The following is a 6,000-nucleotide window of genomic DNA, read 5'->3' as shown; positions in this document are numbered from 1 at the left end:
GATTTAGAATTAAAAGTGTAGTATTTTCAGTGCGTTTGCATTTATGGAAATAAAAGTTATTATAATGATTTTGTGCTTTATTCACTTTTTTAAAGTCACTGCTATTTTTTTGAACACTACTGTAAATAATACCTGCTCTGTGGTGGTCCTGTGGTGGTCCTGACCATTGAAGAACAGTGTGAAAGCAGGCTATGTACAGTATGTAGAGAAACAGATGGACTACAGTCAGTAATTGTAGAACTTCAAAGTGCTTCTATATGGTATAGCTGATAAAATGGACAGTGAGTGTAAAAACTAGAAGGTGGTTTTAATGTTATGGCTGATCAGTGTAAATATTCTGTAATTTCACATGTGGGGATGTTAGGGTCAGTGCAAAAGACTTGGGTGCATTAGGATTGCAAGCGTAAAAATACAAAAATTCATTTACAAATATACAGGAAGTTGAAAGTCCTCAGTTCAATCACATATGACTGACTCATCAACTAGAAGACATTTCCCATCAAGCTGCGATAACAAAAGTATACAAAAAGCTTTCCCACTTAGCCTTATATCCTTAAAGTTTCTCTTCAGAAAAATGCAGTGTAAGTACATCTTTTACAGAGCAGTTACAAAACATCTTAAAGATTGGAATAAAATAAGCTGTAGCTGTACTGCTGTGTTGTTCAGTCAAAAATAAATATTTCAATATTTTATCAAACATTTAACTGACAAAAGATTTTCACTGATCATCAATTGTATTTTGTAAATATGAACATTTTTACAATTTCATCCCTGCAACACAAAGTTTTGCAAGCCTTCTGCAGTGCAGTCGTCTGTGGGCTTGAAGGTAAACATTTAACAGTGGTTCCTGGCCTTGCCTTACACAGACTAATTTCTCAGAATGCTATATTTTTCCCCATAAATATTATGTACAGTAGGTTAAACACCTCAATTACTTCCCATCCTTGATTGCAAAGACTGAGCCTTTGTTGGACCCTCTTTTATACACAATCATAATACTCTCACCTGTAACCAATTCACCTGTTTATTTACAAAATACAATAATGTGTGTCAGCAAAAAGTCCTTTTACCTTTGTTATGTTCAGTAAGGGTCCAAGATAATTAACAAACCACAGGTCCTTTCTTTTTTTATATTTTGATTCTTTTTAACAAAATGTCCAAGTGTTTGTGGAATTTGAGCTTTTTTTGTAATTGTGAAAAAAATATTTAAGTTTTTTGGGTTGTAAAGGATGATTTTAATCACTTACATTAACAAAGCATGGGTGTTCAAATGCTTGCATAAGCATGCATGCTTGTTAAATTAAATTTAGCAATATTTTTAAGTGCCTTTATTCAATAATAAATGTGCCTTAACATTTTTTATGGGTCTTGTAATTATTCAGTGCCATGTAATCAGTAGAAAAGGTGGATAGTTATTTGTAATAATTGAAATACTTTCCCCACCCCCCATTTTTCTCCCCTAATCTAGTCGTGTTCAATTACACTGAATGCATCCTCTATACTGATTCGACCCTTCACCGCTGACTGAGGATGCCTCTTAACTGACATACGCCCCCTCCAGCACATACAGTCAGTACAGACTGCATTTTTCACCTGCATGAGTCGAGTTCATACACTTGACGGACACTGTGTACGGAGGGCCACACCCCCATCAGCATTATTCCTCAGCCCTGTGCAGGCGCCATCAGTCATCCAGCAGGGGCCGCAGTCGCACCAGTTATGAGGACCTATGATCCGACTTTCCAACCCTCTAACCCTGAACAACAGCCAATTGTTGTTCATGCTGCCGCCCAGATTCTGGCCGAGATTTTTAAATCACCAAGAATGTCCGGGATTCAGCTTTTCTAGTCTGCACTCGCTATTCTGTGTGTATGTTTTTGCATTGGTTTGTTTTTAGGTCTTTTTAGGAGTGCATCTGTTTTGTTAAAATAAGTCAGTGAAATATTTTCACATGCACGTACTAACACAGAGGCTCTTGTCAACACCGTGATGGCACTGCATTCTGTGGAAATTGCTCAGCAAGCACTAGAAGACACATCTTACTGCTGGGTTTCTACTGATGGGAGCAAGTAATTAAAGTGAATTAAATAAAAGTTAAAAACACTCCTAATACGTCAGCTGATACGATTGTACAATACAGCAAAGAAACTAAAAAATAAAGGGATTTTTATTTATAGGTGACAACTGTTTTTTAATTTGTTGTTATTATTGTTTAGGGCTTAACGCTGAATGTGAAGGAATAAGATTATCTGGCCATAAAGGCCCTTGTTAAAGAGCAGCTGTACATTTATTAGAGTTCAGTAACACAGCTGGATGGTTATTGACTCATTTGTCAACTATTTAAACCTCTACCCCATACACACTGCCATGGTGTCACCAACGACATGAAATAACCCCCCACCCCTCCTTCCCCGAACCAGGCGTCCTCTTTTCAAAACCAAAATATGGTCACCCTATCTTTCATTCATATGAAGGCCAAACAAGATTGCCACCTTTAATGAATTAGACTGCAGCCATTGCAGAGTGATGTGGAGCATTATTTTATCCACTTGGTGGCGCTAACACACAAGTCGCTCACACTCATAGCTTAATTGTAATGAAAGTCATGGCAGTAAGCGAGCCCATTTATACTATTAGAATCACTTCAGCCCATTTAAATTCTATGACATACTTTTTTCCATCAAAAATAATGTATTTGTTAATCTGGCCGTATTGGTGGCTGATATGGTTTGTTTGATTAGACTGTGGGTTTGGTTATCTGTATTTGAGACTAGGGCATAGAATTCTACAGCTGACCTTTATCATCAAATTTTATGGTTATTACATCCAAGTTGTTTCTATTTAAAAAAAAATTATTTTAATATAAAAACTTGATATGTTAACTGTTATTTTACTTTATAAGCTACTTTCTTTTTTAGGTCACTGTTTACACTTTGGTTGACTAAAGAGAAATTTGAAATTGTGCTGAAGCATCTCGTTCTCAAGAACCACAAGCCAGTTCTGATTTCCCCACTTGCTAAGTGTTATTAAGCTTGTTAAAATCACATTTGTATAACGACATTCTAGAGATGTTGAAATAATCTTAAATAGTCACAAAGACAGTAACATTAGTTGGAATGATAAACATGTCATTTACATTTTCAGCAGACGCTTTTATCCAAAGCGACTTACACAATGAGCTGACCACGATGAGCAATTGAGGGTTAAGGGCCTTGCTCAGGGACCCAACAGTGGCAACTTGGTGGTGGAGGGGCTTGAACCTTCTGTTTACTAGTCCAGTACCTTAACCACTGAGCTATCACTGCCCTTGTCAGCATAAAATGTGACTTGCTAGATAAAACTGTTAGTCAGTTTGTTAGTCAGAGGCACGTCTTTTAGCATTTTAGCATTAGGGAGCAGCAGTTGTTTTCTGTTTAGAGTTAAAGCTTTCAAAACGTAACAAATTAACAAATTTAGCTCCTTCATTATTTTTACCCTTTCTACCTGTTCCCAATACCACGCCCAAACCCATAAAGTTAAACTTAATTAATGGGCAAACAGAATTCCATGGGCTGGTTTTGGTTTGAAATTTTGTTGACTGTGTTTTTATCTATTTGTCCTGCTCATATCTTGCTGTTGTCAACATCTGGAAGATCACACCCACAAAACCCACAGGAGTATGAGTAAGAACACAGTGCTTTAAAAATGGGTAATAAAGTAATTATCATATATAATATAAGTAATTAATGTTAGTCTTTTACATTGCGGTGGGAGATTTTAATACACTCTTCCTAGCAACAGCTTGTTTTTTTGGGAATGAACTGCTTTTTCAAGGTCCTGCCTTTAGTTTAATCGGGACACTGATTAGGCCACTCATATAAAATTTTTTATTAAAGCTTTATTTTTTTATTTTTCGATTTAGATTGTTGTCCTGCATAACCTAAATAGATCTCAGCTTCAGCTCAAGGACAGATTTCCAATTTTCTGGAATTGTGTGTATCCTTCCCTTACAAAGGTCCTGATGCTGCAAAGCTGCTTCACACCATCACTGTATCATTAATATGTTAGTCTGTTGGTATAATGGTATGACTATAAAATCCTGTAATTGCTTGTTGACAGAGACTATGTAATAAGGTCTTCATTAAAAAGATTGATTTGTCCATCAGGTTCACTGATTTTTTTTTTACGTATGGCAGACAAGTATTAATGATTTATCAGGTTAGCAGTTCATTTTTGCACACTCTCTCTGATAAGGTAATGTCTAGCTAAAACTACCAAGTTTTGCTCATTTTTGGATGCTTTAGAATCTGGTATAACTTCTTGTAAAGCGTTTGCTAAGACTTTAAGAAAATTGATCAGACTGGTCACTTCTGGACAGATTTACCAATGTTCATGTGTCTTATGTTTGGAGGTACTGCCTCTCTTTGTGGTTCAGTGGAGTCTTAAAGCTTAAAATTGACAATTAACTATACTTTTCTCAGCTTCTGTTTATCCTGTAGTTTACCTTCTGGTAACTGCTTGACTTCGACTGTAATGTTCAAGATCATTCACATTCATATTTTTCCCATCTTTCCTTAAATTAAGTCTGCTGTGCTAAGTAAAATATGACATGGGTGCATAGTAATTTTATGTTCATAACATTTTGTTTGAAATGCATTTTCATTGTGCAGTATGTTCTGTTTAATGACCTTGTGACAAATAATTAGTAACAGACAATGATAAGGGGCAAATACTTTCATATCTTATGAATATTCGTCTTATCAATGGATGTGTCTTGTGATTACTTTACGTATTGTGATCATAGCTGGGTGGAATGAATGAACTGTGAAAGTAAGACTCAGGGGCTGGAAATGAGGCACAGGAGGAAGAGTAACGGGTATGAGGAAGAAGAGGAGGAGGAGGAGGAGGAGAAATAGGGGTGGGTAGGGAGACTGAAAGCGGGAGAGAAGGAGGGATATGAAAGGAGGGGAATAGACAGCCATTACCGCGGTTCTTGGTCTGTCTAGCCCTGCTTTTCTGTAACCCGGCTCGTTTTGGATCATTAACAGGTCGTTTTTTTTTTTTTAACCTTACAGCGCTAGATTCTGTGGATCACTTACAGATCTAGGATCCTCTCATCCCTGCCCGCGTGGCTGTGTGTCCGGGGCTCAGGGACTCCGACCATCTCCGGTAAGGTTCTCCATTAATGCAGGAGGTCTGGATCTGCTTGTTTCTGTGTGTCTGTGTGTGAAAGCCAGTGATGGCTTCTAGGCTACTGGGTTAAGTTAACCTAATGCCGTGGTGCATTTAATTAAGCTCATGCTGTTAGTGCAGGTCGTTTCATTGATGCGCGACCAGAAAGCAGTAAAAATCCCTCCAGTTTCCGCTTAGCAGAGCAATTTTAGGGATTAGATCCAATCATTTGGGAGCGATTTTTGCTGGAGACACTGTAAAGTGATCATGGCCATCAGAAACAGTCCGTTATTCGAGCTGTACTAAGACTTTTACATTCACCGATCACTCGATACACATTTCTCATCTCATAATGTAACGTTTGAGGCGTTGTAGTAGCCACCTTGCTTTTTACTCCGATCCGTGAGTAGCACCCTTCATTAACACAGCTTTATTGATCTTTCCATAGACTAGAGTAATCCCTGAAATACCAATGCATCTCTCACCTTTCAGAAACGGTACAGAGAGAGGAGTACCGTTACTCCCTAAAGCTCTGTATCCATCCCTCTCTTGCTTTATGATCTGAAAGTGAGATTATACATTACTAGATTAATAAAGATCCAGGTTTCTATGCTACACCAGGTGCACTGGAACATGTGCAACGTGTCTTTAGCCTTGTATACAATCCCAATTCTTCCTGCATTCATAATTTTCATCTTCCATGCCAAGGCCCAACTATTCATCACTACTAGTGGCCAACAGGCAAAAGTAAAAAAAACCCACAACCCTGTTTAGCTTGAAATATTTATTTTGTCAAGTGCTGATGAGAAATATGGTCTGAGCAATAAGAGAAACATTTCTCAATAATAA

General features: G+C 37.6%; 1 protein-coding gene across 4 annotated transcripts in view; it reads left to right on the top strand.

Moving 5' to 3' along the window:
* The first annotated feature begins 5,076 nt into the window (after positions 1–5,076).
* Positions 5,077–6,000, top strand: part of macf1a (microtubule actin crosslinking factor 1a) — a 253,131-nt gene continuing 252,207 nt past the window's right edge. For all 4 annotated transcript variants that reach the window (XM_063014311.1, XM_063014328.1, XM_063014320.1 and 1 more), the window contains exon 1: positions 5,077–5,148. The gene's annotated coding sequence lies outside the window, so the exon portion shown is untranslated. The remainder of the gene's footprint in view (positions 5,149–6,000) is intronic.

The sequence above is a fragment of the Trichomycterus rosablanca genome, chromosome 2 (genome assembly GCF_030014385.1).
Source record: "Trichomycterus rosablanca isolate fTriRos1 chromosome 2, fTriRos1.hap1, whole genome shotgun sequence".
NCBI lineage: Eukaryota > Metazoa > Chordata > Actinopteri > Siluriformes > Trichomycteridae > Trichomycterus > Trichomycterus rosablanca.
The sequence above is the reverse complement of the archived record's forward strand: the minus strand, read 5'-3'. Positions and strand labels throughout refer to the sequence as shown.